The 17052-nt window shown below is 37.4% G+C and overlaps 1 long non-coding RNA gene across 3 annotated transcripts in view; it reads right to left on the reverse strand.

Moving 5' to 3' along the window:
• Window positions 1-17052, reverse strand: part of LOC127548343 (uncharacterized) — a 47017-nt gene that overhangs the window by 11897 nt on the left and 18068 nt on the right. For all 3 annotated transcript variants that reach the window (XR_007950361.1, XR_007950363.1, XR_007950362.1), the window contains exon 2: window positions 1107-1185. This is a non-coding gene — a long non-coding RNA (uncharacterized LOC127548343). The remainder of the gene's footprint in view (window positions 1-1106; window positions 1186-17052) is intronic.

The following is a 17052-nucleotide window of genomic DNA, read 5'->3' on the forward strand; positions in this document are numbered from 1 at the left end:
AATAGAAGAAAATAGCAACAACAAAAAAGTGAAAATACTATTCTTTGATCCACATTCACTCTCTATAGTTCTTTCTCTAGATGTGAATGGCACTTTTTTCCCCCGAGGCAATTGGAATTAAGTGACTTGCCCAGGATCATACAGCCAGGAAGTGTTAAGAGTCTGAGGTCATATTTGAACTCAGGTCCTCCTGACTTCAGAGCTGGTGCTCTATACACTACACCAATGAATGGCACTCTCTATCACATCTATTGAAAATTGCCTTGAATTTCCCCATTGTTGAAAAGAATCAAGTCCATCACTGTTGATCATCACATAATCTTGTTACTGTGTACAACGTTCTCTTGCTTCTGCTTACTTCACTTAGTATCAGGGACTTTTAAATAAATATTTAGGTAGAATCTAAAAGTGAAAAGTTTACCAGCTTCCTTCCACTTATTTTTTTGCAGAGATGGGGCATCCTGAATGTAAAATACAGTATACATCAGACTTATTTCATATGTTGGCCAGTATGCCAAATTGACTTTTTCTTTAAAAAAAAAAAATTGGGGGCGTGGCACTTTAGAAGAGGAAAGAAACAGAAGGCTTTGGGAGATGTTAAGTAACACAAAAATAATCAACAAAATTTTGTTTCAATGAAAAGTGGTTTGCCAGTAAGAAGGAACTCTTGAACAAAAAATAAAAATGTTTCTACTCTATTGGCAGAATGGTCTTCATTAAACTGAACAATATGATTTCTGAAAAGAGAATGTTCTCCATTTGGATATTCTTAATATAAATCCTTTATGCTAATTCCATTATAACACAGTTTTTAGCAGTGAATCTATTCCTTATTGCACATTATATTTGATATAGCAAAATAACTTGGATGGTCCCTTCAGATTTCACCATAGTGGGATTTGACTTATAGTTCTAAATCCCAATGTTTAGAAGTGGGGTTAAATTGGTAGATCCCCTTTACTCAAGATCAGATTATCTTTATCTCCTTTTACTTGGGGAGATGAATTCAATATTTTTTGGTATCTCTTCCTAAAGTTCACCTGTTATATTCTGTTTCTTAATCCCCTAATATATACATCATTTTAATCTTCATGTTTCCATCATACCTGCAGCTGCCAAGAGCCAAAAAATGAAGATAAAGTAAAGGACCCTCATTGATGAAGCTCAACTGGAATTTCAGTGTACCTAGAGAGAAGAAATGTAATAATTACCTATATCAGAGACTTATGCAATAAGGGAGAAAAAAAATTACATTTTTCATGCAATATTTATCTCATTGGATTTACTGAGGGAGTTAACTGAAATGTTCATCACACAATTTTTATTACTTAAACATTTCTTTGTATATGTCATGGTCACCTAGCATACTTCAATATATATTTTATAGCTAAAATACCCATTGTTCAGTGTATTCTCATCTGTTTTCTAACCAATAAAGAGAGTTTCTGTTAATTAGGATGCTAAAACTGAGAGATGCTACTTTGATAAGCCTCAAATTACAATAGCTCATAGAGGCTGGTATTTTATCTTGACTCTACTACCTACCATCTATGGAAACTTGGATAAGTCATTTCTCTGAACTTCAATTTCCTCATTTATAAAATGGGGTTAATAATGTCTACTCTGCCTACTTCACAAGGTTGCTGTGCAGCTTAACTGAAAAAAAATGTGAAAGCTTTTTGTAATATTAATGTTCTCTATAAATATAATGTGACTTTGTAATTGGTGAAGGAACATAGAATTACTTCTGAGAACCCCTCAAGTGTAAAAAGAGGTCCTTTAGGGCAGTACAAAAAGCATTGCTTTCAGAATAAGAAGGCATGGGCTTGGGTCTTAGCTCTGTCTTTTACTACCTGGATGATCTTGGACAAATCATTTATCTCTATAGGTCTCAGTTTGCTCATCTCTAAAAGAAAGGGTTGGACTAGAGAATTTCAGAAATCCTTTCCAGCTTGAAATCTAAGATCCTCTGTACTCTAAGTCTTCCTTTAAATTCCACATCTTAGAGAAAGTAGATAGTGAATTAGAGCCAGAATTCTGGAGATGAGCAAATTGAGAAATATTTCTTCTATCAAAAAAACCATTTTACCCTCAAGTACACTAATTTAACAGAAGAAAGGGGAAAACCTTTTCTATAATGCTTACTACATGTGAAGCACTGTGTTAAGCAATTTCTTTTCTTTCTTTTTTTTTTTTTTAACAAATATTATCTCATTTTATCCTCACAACCCTGGGAGGTAGGTATTATTAATATCTCCATTTTACAGCAAATAAAGGTCAACTGACTGGTCCAGAGTGACAAGGCCAGTAAGTATCCGATGTCACATTTGAACTTGTGTTCCTGACTGTGGGTGTGTCACTCTATCTTCTGAGCCATGTAGCTACCTCAAGAAGGAAGAATTAGAAAACAAAACGAAACAAAGTATTTAAGGCATGGGAGAGAGGCAACTCCTGGAGGTTCTGACACATGGTAGGTATGTGACTTTGGGCTACCACCATACAACTACCATCCAATATAGTGTGCAATGTACAACTACATATTACAGGACAGGTGTGATGACTAATACAGGTATTCCCTATACCATGGAAATGAGAGATTTACTTAGATTAAAAAAGAAGTTAAAAAGATGTGTTTTTGTGCTATGTTGTAGCTATGTCAGACACATACACAGGTTATCTGAGAACATTATTTGTTAGAGGGTAAGTAATATATTTATATCTACCTATAGATACATTTATATCTAGTCCATAACTGTATCTCTCTGCTCTATTTAGCAACTGGGTAAGCACCGAATAATGATGAAAGGATCATGAGAGGTAATGAAGGCTGGCTTCTTTCCTTCACAGCCCTGATGGGAGACGGGCGTGAACAGACGTTCCTATGTGCGTCAGGAAGTGCAGGCTGTTCTAGGACAGTCAGCTTCTCCCGGAATTCTACAGTCATGTTCTCGCAATGCTTCCTGGGCCGGGCCCAGCCAGCTAGCCATTGGTCACATCCCAGACATTCTTTGTCCCAGCCATGCAGCAAAGCCTGGAAGCTGGGCTGGGGAAGCAGTGGGCACCTGTTTTGTTCTCAGGCGCACTGAAATAAGTGGAGAGAAGACCAAAATGTCATTGTAAATGTGACCTGAGTTACTATGGCAGGCTGGGGGTGAGGGCAGGAAGAGGAAAAGAGACAAAATTTGCACTAAAGGTTTGCTCAAGCGTGGGGAGCAGTGAACAACTTAGCACAGAAATCAGAAGGCTGTTGATTTCTATTTCTGCCCTTGATTTTTTATGCCATGGAGTCCCAGCTTCTTCATCTTGAAGACATCAATATCAACTTAGATGCTGATGGTGAAGGACATATACTGCAGAAAACTGAGACTGATACAGTATCACATGCCTGTGATCCCAAATATCAGGGAGGCTGAGGCTGCAAGATCTATGAGTTTAGAATTCTGAGCTATTGTAGGGTAAACTGAATTGGTGTCTGTACTGAGTTCAGCAACAATCTGATGAACCCCTGGGAGTAGGGGGCTACCAGGGATTGAAAAAAGCCAAAAACAGTGCCAGTCAAAGCTTTTGTGCTATTTAGAACATATTGAATGCACCATTTTTATTTAACAATAGAGATCTACTATGACCTACCCATCTTGCTAGAGGGATCATCATTCATCATTCAACTTATAATAGGCAACTTTATACAGAGGGTCATTTGTATGACCCTGTGTCATCTGTTCAGTAGCAACTAGGGAGTAATAACAGCTGAGTGACTGCGTTTCAATAGCAATGTGTTAAATAGTTGCTTTGGGGAAAATGCAGTTCCAGAAGCTTAGCAGTTGCTTATTATGTCCACCTTTTGGTGTCTGTGAAAGACTGCACTCAGCCTGATTTTTATAGACAAAAACCTACAAGTTATAAGATCCCAAGAAGGATTGCCAAATAGCTTACTTTAGATAGCTTCCAGAGCTGTAGCCTGTTTTGGGCCCTACTTGCAAGAGATAGACTTGCAGGTGCTTCAGTAAATGGGGACCACCAGGATCCCCCAGGAGGGAATGTAGGTTCTTCAAAATTTAAAGAGTCCAAATATCTTTGGGCTTTCTTTTTCCATCTTAGGGAAGAAAGTATCAGAAGCTTATTCCTCTTTGAGTTCAGAATCCTCTGGATTTTCCCAGTTATCTAAAACTTTCCTGAGTGGGCTGGACTCTAGCTATCTTTAGGGTTGACCTACCCTTTGATTGAAGGCCAACATCACCATGGTCTCAGGCGACCTGGACAACAATTTGTAATCAGTACAATGACTATACCAATTACCTTAGCAAGGAATATTTCTTTCAGACCTTTGCTGACCACAGTGTGACCATATGAGAGAAAGTTAGGGCTTAGAACAGGGCCTGGCACATAGTAGGTATTAGATAAATGTTTATTGATTGATTGACTAAGTTTGTGTAACAGGGAAAGGACAGTGAAAGTATATTGAATCCCTTCCCAGGGGAAAGTACATTAATCTCTTAACAAGTTTCAACCAAAAGAATAGAGAAAAAAACTTTGGTGATGTCAAAAACCTATACTAGTCATTCTGAGCCTGGCTTACCTTGTTGAACTCTATTCCTAACAGAAGAACTGCTTACACTTGAACTGTGACCAGCTCCATTAGCTTCATTCACTGAAAAGCTGTCTTAAGAGCTTTATATCTAGTTGCTGAATATGAGTTTCCATTTACTTTCAGTCTTATTCTACCAATTCACTTACCGCAGGATGGTAAACAACCAAGGAACACTGGTCTTGATGTTTTGTTTTGCTACCCTCCCTGGCAGACTTCTCCAGCACCCTGCAGACTAATTTAACATGAATGAAGTTCATGCTTTTTTTTTTTCCATTGAGAAGACCTCTCAAACACCACCAGACAGTCAATTAACATTATTAAGCATCCACGATGAGCCAGTCACTGTGCTAAGCATGAAGGGCACAAAAGAAAGATAAAAGACTCTCCTTGCTTCCTAGAAGTTCACAGTATGATGGGGGAGATATCATCGAAACACCTATATATACACAAGCTGTAGGCAGAATAAGTTGGAAATAATCAATAGTTCAGGGCTTTGAACACTAAATAAAGGATTTTATATTTGATCCTGGAAGTAATAGGGATCCATTGGAGTTTATTGATTAGGGGGAGATGTGCTTTAGGAAGATGATTTTGACCTTTGAATAGAGGATGAGGGAGAAAGCTGAGCCAAGGAAACCGACCAGCAAGTTATTGCAATAATCCAGGAGTAAGGAAGCCTAGAGCCAGGTTAATGGCAGTGGCAGAGGAGTGGAGAGAGCATATATGAGAGTTGTTATAAAGGTAAATACACAAATGCTGACCACAGAGTTGACATAGGGATTGAAAGTGAGGAGCTGAGGATGACCCTTAGGTCATGAGCCTGGGGGACTGGGAGAGTGACTTTTCTATACAAAAGGACTTTTTGCCTTTTTCTATGCATATCCTTGTCCAAAATGACCCATTTTTTCTGCTCTGCCCCAATTATTCTGTTTGTTTCTTCCCTATATAAATTCTCACCATATTCTGTTGGACTGCTGTTTCCTCCCTTAAGAACAACCCACAGAGTATTGCATCCTTGTTCCCTAAATACCCAAAGAAATGCCCTTGCTTGGGTTGGAGACTGAGCCTGAATTATTTCAGATGACACCCCAAGACTCCATCAGTGACCACTGCTCAGACTGGGATAGCCCAGGGACCCTGAGCGCTGAAATGATGCTGGTCACTGATAACTTCTTGCTAACTTTCTGGGACTTCCAAGGTTTTCATTCTGGACCTTTCTGATTATGAAAAGCCTTTCTCAAGGGAATCCTCTGATTTAGCCTTGCAGGATACAGGTGCTTCTAACCATCTCTGGTTGTCTCAGCGCTCACTTTACGGGAGAGCCCCCCTTTCCTCTTGCCTGAGGGATTCTAGCTAACTTTTTGTGCAGTCTTGAGATGGGAGACATTGCTTAAGGTAGTTTCTCATTGAATTTCTTCATCATTCTTCAGTCTGGTGTGAATTTCATGTTTTTGCTAGAGTAGGTGTGTGGGAGTTAGGCAGCCTGTTTCCCATTCAGGGCACCATCTGTCAGTTTCTTTTGACTGAACTGAACCACAGACTTTTAGAATCAAAAAGGATCTTAAAAATGATTTTCAAGTTGAAGGCACTGAGTCCCAGAAAGATTAAACAATTTACTTAGAGCCACCCAGTTGTTATGGTTGTTTGTCCTTCCTTCTCGAAGAGGACCATGGCATCAGGAAGGTAATGCCATAACATGCAAGTGAATTGGACTGGAAAGAGGCAGGGGTATGCAAGGTCGCCAGCCTCACCCTCTGGAACGATCTGGGTCCAATGGCCAGATATTTTATGCAATGGGAGAACGTGACTTTTTAAAGCTAAGGTCTTTTCCAGCTAGTTTGACTAAGGCAGCACCCATTCAGTGATTAAGTCTAGGTAAAAATGAGGTAAAGAATGACCCTTTTTTGCCTAATCAAAAAAATCAGTCTGACAGGGGAACCCTCAGGGTTTCTGATAAAAAAAGAAACAATTTCTTTTTATACTCACTTTGAGCCATCAGAATCCAAATAATAACCAAGTAAGGTTTAGGCTAGAATCTATTGCTAGAATCAATGAGAGCCAGAATGATTTGGGTTTAACACATAGTCCTTAAGAAAGAAATCTACCCTGTAAAGCCAAAATATCTTGGGAGGTTTTAGCAATCAAAATGTATATTCCTTTTGGCAAAGCACCTGCAGGTAAGGCTATAATTTCCTATGTTGTCAGAGGAAAAGGAAGAAGTGAAGGAAGGCAGGAAGCAAGGAAGGAAGGAAGGAAGGAGAAAAAAAAGGAAGGAAGGAAGGAAAGAAGGAAGGAACAAATAAAGGAAGGAAAAAAGTAAGGAAGAAAAAAAAGGAAAGAAGGAAAGAATTAAAGAAGGAAAAAAGGGAGGGGAAAAAAGGAAGAAAAGAAAAAAGGAAGGAAGGAAGGAAGGAATAAAGGAACAAAGGAAGAAACATTTCACAACTGGAACCAGTTGGGTCCCCAGTGCGGCAGCTATCACTATTCACAGGTTGTTGGGTTGTTGTTTGTCCTTTTTTCTCGAAAAGGACTGTGACATCAGAAAGGAGATGTTATGACTTGCATGTAAATTGGACTTAAGTGAGGGAGGTTTGGACAAGGTCACCTACCTCACTTTCCCTTCCAGAGCCATCTGGGTCCAGTGGCAAGTTATAGGTCAGGACAACTGGTGATGGCCCTGGAAGCAGTGGGAGGCCTTGGCCTGCTTTTAATAGTTTACCAAATATAAAATTATTAGAATTATCTAGAAAATAATTCTATAAAATAATGAACATAATGATACATATTATCAACCCCTACAGTCCAGTATTGGCCCCCAAAGTCCAACTCTCTGTTAAGTTTGAATGAATGAATAAAAAAGCCTTCATTACAACAACTGACTATAACGTGCTAGAAATAGTTTTAGACTGAGTCATTTCCCTTATTGGGAACTCATTCTCCTTTTTATGTAAAAGGGAGACTCATGAATCTAGATCTGGATGGGGATATGTAGGGGGTGTATGAAAAATACATAAATTCATGCCTGTAAAAAATTCTGACCTCTTCAAAGAGAAATGTTCTACAAAAGAGCTACAGAAAAGAAAAAGGCATCCAAAAGAACTTGTCTGAGATAAAGAAAGGATCATGGGGTCATAGCTTTAGAACTGAATGTGTTCTTACAAGCCATGTGGTTTAACCCTTCATTTGCTAAATGCATAAATTGAGATCCACCATATAAGACATGAGGACTAAGTGGATGTTGACCAAAAGGAATGAATCCTCTTGGACTCAGCAAGAGTCCAGGGACTATAGTTCTGGAATAGGAGGTCAAACTTAAAGCAAAGAAGTTTATTAAAATGCTAAGAAAGATATATCTTGTTTGATAGCAGTTTCAGTCTTTTGTACAGATTGAATTTCAGACTTTCTAAGAGTATACAACCAATAAATAGCATTCTGTAGCAACCTAGGATAGCTAAGTAAAGCATTTCACAGGACAGAAAGAAGCAGAGAAAAAGAGTGATCATTTTAGGGAGAAAGGGGGAGTATTTGGAATGCAGTTGGAAGAATTTATTATCACAATAAGAAAACATTCTCTATTCAAGGGGAAATGGCAAATACTTTTAGAATCATGGAAGAACTCCTTTTAGGGGAAAAAAACATAGTGTTTTTTGTTCACGGACAACATGTAGTTATAATCATTCACTTTACTGTGTCCTTGCTTAGGTCTTTAGGGACTTTCTAATATTAGGCTTTCAAGTGGTTGGGGGATTTCTATTTCTTTAGTCTAACCAGATGTCATAAAATGATGCTGCTTCTTATTTTTACTCACAATGGCAAAGCCAGAATTTGAACCTAATCCTTCTGAATTCAAATCTAAATACTATTTAAAAGTTAGGCAAATGTTTTTATATGCAGTATGGAACTGTGGTACTTAGAGAAAATAAAGAATAGAAGTTGAGAGTATAATTGTATGTTTCAGTCATGAAGATGCTAAGAGGCTATTTCAGCTTCTACCTTTTTAAGACCCTTTCCAGTCTTCCCCTCCACAGTTAGCCCTATTTTTTGGGCATAGCTTTCTTGGTTGACTCCCAGAGATTTGTTGTTCTAAGGAAAGAGAAATAGAACAACTTAAAAATTATCTTAAAATTGTAAAACTTTATTGCTTGTATTATCTTTAAGCTATAATCTCTTTGTTTTATTGGTTGTATTTTTTAAAGTAGTCTCAAAGTTAATGATTACTTTATAACATGTAATAGCAAAAGAAGACTGAAATTGCATAGATGAGGCATTCTGCCTTTTTAACCATGGGTAGTGAGATAGAGAAAGAGAGAGAGAGAGAGAGAGAGAGAGAGAGAGAGAGAGAGAGAGAGAGAGAGAGAGAGAGAGAATCTTTAGGAATTCTCCCAGTTTGGGGCTAGTGTCTGCCACTTGGTGGGCAGTTTGGAAAATCTAAAAGAACAAATATGGTTCAAAAATAGACTTCTGGGATTGGAAAGGTTACAAGATTTTGGTGATACTTATTCCTTTCTCAATACTCACTTAAAGGCAAATTTATGCTTTTCAAAAAACAAGCTAATGTGGAGGGAAATGATAATTCCATACCTTAGATTATTATCTCATGTCTTATCATTCTATTATGGTAAACTCCTTAGTTTTTTGTTCTTATTGAACAGCTAGTTGCTGCAATGAATAGAGTATTAGAACTATAGTGTGGAGGATATGAGTTCAAATTCAGCCTCAGATACTTACTAACTATGGGATGCTGAGGAAATCACATTCTCTTTAGCTGCCTCAGTTTCCTTGTGGAGATAAAATAATGACACTTACCACTCAGTGTTGATGTTTGTTTTTAATTTTTAAAGAGGACCATGACATCAGGAATGTGATGCCATGATTTTCAAGTGAATTGAATTTAAGTGAGGGAAGGCTGTGCAAAGTCAACAGCCTCACCTCCTCCAGAGCCATCTGGGTCCAGTGGCAAAACAGAGATCAGGACAGATGCAGTGGGATGCTGTTTGACTGAGGCAACACCCAATTAATGATTAAGGCTAGGTAAGAAATGAAGCAAAGAATGACCTCTTTTGCCTTGCCAAGAAAAAAAAAATCAGTCTGGGAGGGAAAAACCTTCAAGGGTTCTGGCCAAAACAGATACAATTCCTATTTAAATTCATTATGAGCCATCAGAGTCCAAATAATCACCAAATGAAGTTTGGGTTATGACTGATTGCTACCCAATCAAAGAGAGCCAGAATGATTTGGGTTCAAGGAATGTCCTTCAGAAAAACATCAACCTGATAAACCCAAGATATTTTTAGAGGTTTCAGGAAAGAAAATTTACATTCTTTTTAGCAGATCATCCACAAGTAAGGATATGATTGTTTATGTGGACAGAAGGAGAAAAAGGAGGAAAGAAGCACCACACAGGATTGAAATAAAAATAAAATGAAATAATATTTTAAAAGCATTTTATAGACTTTAGAGGGCTGTGAACATGTTAACCATTGTTATTGTTGCATCAAATATGTGTAAGAAGGTTGTGGCTTTGATTTGCAGTGTCTAGTAACAATAATAAGCTTTATAAAAATCTGAAAAGATGCACACTATTTGTAAACCTTTTTCTAATTTCTGAATGCCCAGTAAACATCTTTTGTAGTATTTTATATAATGTGAGCATTAAGTTGTTATTTATTATAATGATGGGATCTTAGATGCTACCCTCCCCCCAATAATCCTCTCACTTTTTCTCTCTTATGTATTTCATTAGAACAAACAAAAGAGTCTTATACCTTTTTTGATGCATCCCTTATCTGAGATTATCCAAAGGAATGCAAAATCTCTGAGATCATCCAGTTTTCCTCCTCCATCCAATTCTGTTTATTCTTACTTTTCTTTCTTTATGTAAACCCTGACCTCATTTTCAGGGTTGGTCCTCTCTCTTACTCCACGTAAATGCCCTTACTTAATTAGGAGATGATTTGAGCCTGAATTCTTTCAGAGATAATACTGTAACCCACGTCTTGATACCCTAATATCTTTGGCATACCCCAATAATAAAGACAGAATTCTGATAAAAATAGAATGTACTTTCCTTTTCTTTTAATATAAAGTAGAGCCCTCTTCTCAAACTATTGATGGGACTGGCCTCACCTTGGACCCTGTCTGTGGAAAACTTGCCTGACAACCACAGAAAGTTTGAAGTTTGTCCAATAGCAAAAGCTGGTTTTTTTTTTTTGTTTGTTTGTTTTTTTAGGAGTCAGGGCATATGTGACGAATCATGTTTACAATCCTACTTCTTTCAAACATGTAGAACTAACTCAGCCCATAACACTGCTAGAACTGCTATAAATATGAGATCCTTTATTTACCTTGCTGCTAGTCCCTTAAGGACTAAGTCCACCTTGCTGTTCACATTAAAATCTGCTTTGACTGAGAACTGACTTGTTCCCTGAAATTCTTTTTCTAGACGAATACCTTTCCTAAGTGGCCCAGGCTGATCCTGATCAATCCTCATCACTACAATCTTTTTCATTGTTCTGACCCATGATAACAAGATAATTTATTGATCCTTTCTGCGCCTCTATTTCTTCACTTGTAAAATAGGAAGAAGAATATTTGCACTACTTATACCATAAGGTTGTTATGAAAATCATATGAGATAATAAAGGTAAAGTGCTTTGTAAAGTGAAACATTATATAAATGTGTATTATCATTCCCAACTACTTTATTTTATTCTTTGGGTCCTTCAAACCACACAAAAACATTTGTACTAATGAAAGTATATAATATAAATATTTTAATTATGTAATCTATAATCTGCTTGTATCTTCAATTTATAGCCAGCAAAAAACCTAGAGGTTAATATTAAGTTCGGTATTTTTTTCTGGGCCCAATTCCAAGAATTGTACCTTCCTACATAATTACCAAACCAAATCAGGGGAAAACAACCATGTAATTGTAATCTCTTATTTATAAATCTCTTAAGATTTATATGGTACTTGCCAGATATCCAAAAGTAAAATTTCACTGCTGTGAAATTTATGAACTAGTGAATTAATGTATATGTAAGGTGAAAATACATAATTATAGCATTGTTAGATTACAATATAATGCTCCTTTTTCTGTGTCTCTATCAATACTATCAAGTCATGGCCATATAACAACTTGGCTTTGCTAGTCTACCTTTCCCCACATCTAACAGAGAGCCAATCTAAGAATAATCACTGGAGCTGCTACTATGATATATGGCTGGAAGGAGACGGTAATTCCAGAATAAAAATTTCCCTTGTAAGCTGCAGACAGACACTTTTTGCTTTTTCTGGCTTATGAAAAAAGAAAGAGGCTTCTAAAATAGTACCTTCATAAGATCCTGAATTGTACAGTACTTACAGATTAAACAAAATTCCTAGAAACATGTATAAGCTCCATTTTAAGGTTTCCAGAGAGGAAGGATTAAGACACAATTAAATCAACAGTTGTGGAGATAAGGATTATACCCCAAGGAAGACAAGGTAAAAGGGGTTAGATGGGGACCTGGGGGAAAAAAAGCAAACTGCACAAGTATAGGATGGAAGAGTATAAATATACAATTCACATCTGTATCAGAATTAATGCTTGTTCCAAATAATTTGCAGCCATGAGAGGCAGCTAGGTAGTATAATGGGATACAGGGCTCAGAGTTAGAAAGATCTGAGTTCATATATGACCTTAGTGTGTCACATTAAGCAAGTCACTATTTCAGTTTCTTCACCTGCAAAATGAAGATGATAGCACTCACCTTCAAGGATGGTTGTGAGGAGCAAATGAGATAATACTTATAAAAAATTTAACACAGAGAATAGATGCTTAATAAATGGTTACTGCCTTGCTACTACTGTCAATGATACCTATTGTTATAAAAAACATAGAAGTTTTAGTATATTGCAAGTTAAGCCTGAGTCAATGGTGTGACATGGCAACCAGAAAATTTAATGCCTTCTTCAGCTAGTAGAAGGAGCCCCTATTTCTGGCAAGGCCTCTATCTGAACAAAGACTATCAGGGAGTGATATGGTAATCTCCACTGGTAAACAATATCCAAGGAATTGACTGCTTATCTGAACATTTCTGGAGTAGAGATGGTGATTAAGATGCAGCAGCATTTTAAAGTTCAAAAAACCAAGATCTCTATTTATATGAAGTTACCAAACAAGTGCCTAACTGAGACAAGAATAGACCCCAGCTTATACAATTATCCTTCCATTAGACCACAAAGCCTGTAAATTTTCAAATTTATGACTCCTTAACTAACAAAGCAGGAAGCATCCATTAGACCACATAAATGGAATGTTGAGTCATAGAGCCAGCATGGGGTATGCACAGAAAGAGTATAGTAGTAGACTATATCCAGTTGACCACAGCCTCTTTGAAGGAAGAGACCTTTTTGTTTTTATTTTTGTCTTTCTATTTCCAGTATATATTACAAGTGTATTACATATGAGATAAGAAGGGACTGGGTATGTGATTTCATTGGTATGGGTAATGTTCTATAAGGAAACTCCTTCTACTAAAGATGTCTTCCCTTCAATGGATAACTTTAAAGAGCCCTTGGAAGCCTAGAGAGGTTAAGTGGTTTCCCTAGGGTCAACAACTCTGGTTGACTTAAAATCATTTTTATTTCTGACGTCAATTCTTTATTCACCATGTCTTACTGCCTCCGCTTTGCACATAAGAGGTGTTTAATAAATGTCTGATGAATTGAACCGAATTAAGTTATTGGTTCTGGAATCAGTAGAGGAGAGTTCAATTGGTCAGATACAAGCTTTGTGAAGATAGGCAAATCAATTGACTTTTATGATTTTCAATTTCCTCATCTGTAAAAATGGTCAGCCTAGTACCATGCACTCCTCATGTTTGCTACAAAGAAAGCATTTTGCCAACCTTAAAGCATGATAGTAATATGATTTATTACCAGTAAATATAGAACCTATATAATTCTTGAATTGGAAGGGATCTCATAGATCAAAGTATAAAACAACAGTGAAATGATCACATGAGGGGAAGAGGAAGCAAAGGGCAAAATATTCTTAATCAACACCCAGAACAACTGGTAAGCAAAGTAGAAGGAGCAGTCTATGTAACAAATGGCTACATAGGACTAGTAGGAGCCAAGACTGGATCAGAACTGGTGTGCCATGGTAGAAATGAGTTGGGTTTAGAATCACAGGATCTTTGGGTTCACATTTCAGCTGTGCCATTTCCTATCTATGTCACATCAGACAAATCACTTCACCTCCCTCTGTGGGTCTCAGTTTCTTTACCTATAAAATGAGATGGTTGGGTGAGATGATGGTCAAGATCCCTTTAAATTCTTTTTTTTTTAATTAAAGTTTTAAAAATATGTTTTATTACAAATCAGCATAATTGGCATTTTGTGACTTAGTGTGTTCTTCAGTTCTAAAGAAGGTTGCAGCTGTTTTTATGAAGGGTAATTTCCCCTGGGCATCTGGGCTTTGGAGCAGAAGACGGTCACCTCCTTAGCCAGTAGAGAGGGGCTTGTTGGTGCTCTTTCAGAATGGTTTCTGTGCATTTGAGGAAAAGCGGCCTCTCTTTGGCATTTCAGTTACTAGAAGCAGCCAGAGGCAGGTTGCCAGAGGCAATATCAACTAATGGCCTGAGCTGACACAGCAAATTCTATAATAGGATAAAAGAGATAGTCATTGATTAGCATGGTATGTAGATTCTATATCTGGCAAGGCTGGTGAGTAGAAGGGACAGCCAGCAAGAAGGGACTTCCATTTCCTCACTTATAGTCAAACATTTTGACTATCTTACAAATTGTGTGAATGGAGTAGAGACAGTAGTGGGATGACTTAACGGAAAGGAAGACAAAGTTGAACTAAGGACAGAGGCAATGTGCAACAAAGGAAAGAACATAGCCTCTGGACTCAGACAACTTGAGTTCAAAACCTATCTTTGAGGCTCATTATACTTGTGACCTTGCATAAGTTATTTAAAAATTGGACCACAGGATATAGGGGGAATATTTGTAGGGGAAGTATAATTTGTTTATAGATAGAAGAATGGAACCAGTGAAAAAAGAGATGGAAGATAGAAAGAAGAAAGGAGGAATGATTTCAGAAACAGGGTCTTGGACAGGAAAGGACTATTTGGATCACATGATTAGAGTTGGAAGAGAACTTAGATGCCATCTAATTCAAACCTTTATTTTACAGATGAGGAAACTGCAGATGGGAATCAACACAGCTCAGAAGTGCTGGAGGTGGGATTAGAGTCTTTCTGACTCCAAGTCCAGTACTCTGTCCATCAAATTCTTAACAAAGAGCTCAATGAAGTAGAATAACACTGTCTTTAATATATTAACATTATGTCACATTAAACTATATGATTTTGATTGTTAAAATATTTCAAACCTTTACCCATTTTCTCAACATGATTAGATATGGCCCAATACAATGGAAGCGGAAGCAGAAGAGGTATAGCTAGAAACGTATAACTTATTGGTTAAAGCTAAATCAGAAGGAATGAAATAGGGGTGGGGAGAAAGGAAGAGAGAAGAAGAGACAAAATAACTGGAGAGAAATTCAAGCTGGCGAGTCTCAACTAGATCAGGAAGCACAATTGAAAGAAGAGTTGGGGATCAGATCATTTATCTTACTCAGCTTCTCTGTTCAGAGCTTTGGCTTTAACAATTGCCTGCATTCTCTGTCCCTCTCTTGACATGCTAGTATATCTCAGGGGGGCTCTGCCTTTCCCCTTCCTAATTTAGCTGCACTCACCAGACTCACACAGTGATTGCTGTGTTTTCTTCTAAAACAACAATAGTATCTCATGCACACACTTCTTCCTACCATTCTGATAGGAGGGTTAGCCCTAGATAAAATTATTTAGTAGAAGAAATTTATTTATTTATTTTGTCTTTTCCGACTTCTACCTTATCTTTTGATGTTCATTATTTCTTTTTAGCATTCTGTCTCTTTCTTAGTATCTAGTGTGACTACAATTCTCCCAAACAATTGATAGAATCAAGTAGATGGAATTCAAATCAGGAGTCAGATACTAAGTTGCCTTATTCCGGAAAAATCACAACTTCTGACTCAGTTTCCTCAATTGTAAAACAGAATGTAAAAATGACACCTCCTTCTCAGGATGGTTATTAGGATCACATGGGACAATTGTTGTAAAGTGCCTGGCAGATAGTAAGTACTTTAAAAATGCTTGTTTCTCCCTTCCTTCCCATTGAGACTCACATCTGACTCAGTACCATCCTATGATTTAGGCTGAAAGTAAACCTAGTTTAGAGGCTACTGAATAAGCATTCTCCTTCCTATCAGATTTGCCCTGACTAACTCACACTAAGAATGGAGGCTGGCAAAGTCTCTAATCTTTTATCACATTCTTCTCCTACGACAGAGCTTTTGGTCTTTTAGCTCCCCTCTTCACACTAACTACTCTCTTCATTTTCCAAGAAGTATGATGTTGAGGAAATCTTTCTAGAAAACTAGTGCCCAACATCTTTTTTTAAAAGCAAATTTGATTAATATCTTGAGTTTTTATACCATCCTGATTTCTGAATATATCCCTTCCTTTCCTTTACCCAGCAAATATTACTTCTAATGAAAAGAAAGAAAGAAAAAGAAAAACAGCAATTTAGGAAAATTAGACAACATATCAATAGAGTATGATAGCAATGTTCTACTTCCACAGTCTCCTACTTCTAGAAAGATCAAAGGGAGGTATATATATATATGTGTGTGTGTGTATATATATATATATATATGTGTGGGTGTGTGTGTGTATGTGTGTTTTCATCTCTTCTTTGGGGACAATGTATTTTGTTGTCACTATTATTCTTTCTAGGCATGTTTTCATAGAATTCATGCATATTTCTTTCCTGGTTTTATTTGCTTTATTTTAAGTTCATAAGGTCATAGATTTGTAACTGGAAGGGACTTATTTTTTAAATTATTATTATTTTTTGCGAGGCCATTGGGGTTAAGTGACTTGCCCAGAATCCCACAGCCAGGAAGTGTTAAGAGTCTGAGACCAATTTGAACTCAAGTCCTCCTGACTGCAGGGCTGGTGCTGTATCTGCTGCATCACCTAGCTGCTCCTGAAAGGGATTCATGAGGACATTGAACCCAACCCTCTCATTTTAGTGATAAAGAACTTGAGGTGGGATCACCTAAGGTCACATGGCGTCTATGGCTGAGGTGGGATATGCGACAACTCTTCTTGATTCCAGGTGCTGGCTCCTAGCTGCCCCATTGTGCTGTTGATATGTCTTCTCCAAATTCTTCATGTCTATCATTTCTTATCGCACAGTTAAGTTTCTATTATATATTCATGTATCACAATTGCTATAGCCTTTTTCGAGTGATGGACATTTACTTTTTCTCCCCCCAATTCTTGGCTATCACAAAAAGTGCTGCTATGACTGTTTCAGTGTACACGGGGCCTATTGTTGCCTGAAGTTTTGAACTCTTAAGT

Source organism: Antechinus flavipes, chromosome 2 (genome assembly GCF_016432865.1).
Source record: "Antechinus flavipes isolate AdamAnt ecotype Samford, QLD, Australia chromosome 2, AdamAnt_v2, whole genome shotgun sequence".
NCBI classification, from domain to species: Eukaryota; Metazoa; Chordata; class Mammalia; order Dasyuromorphia; family Dasyuridae; genus Antechinus; species Antechinus flavipes.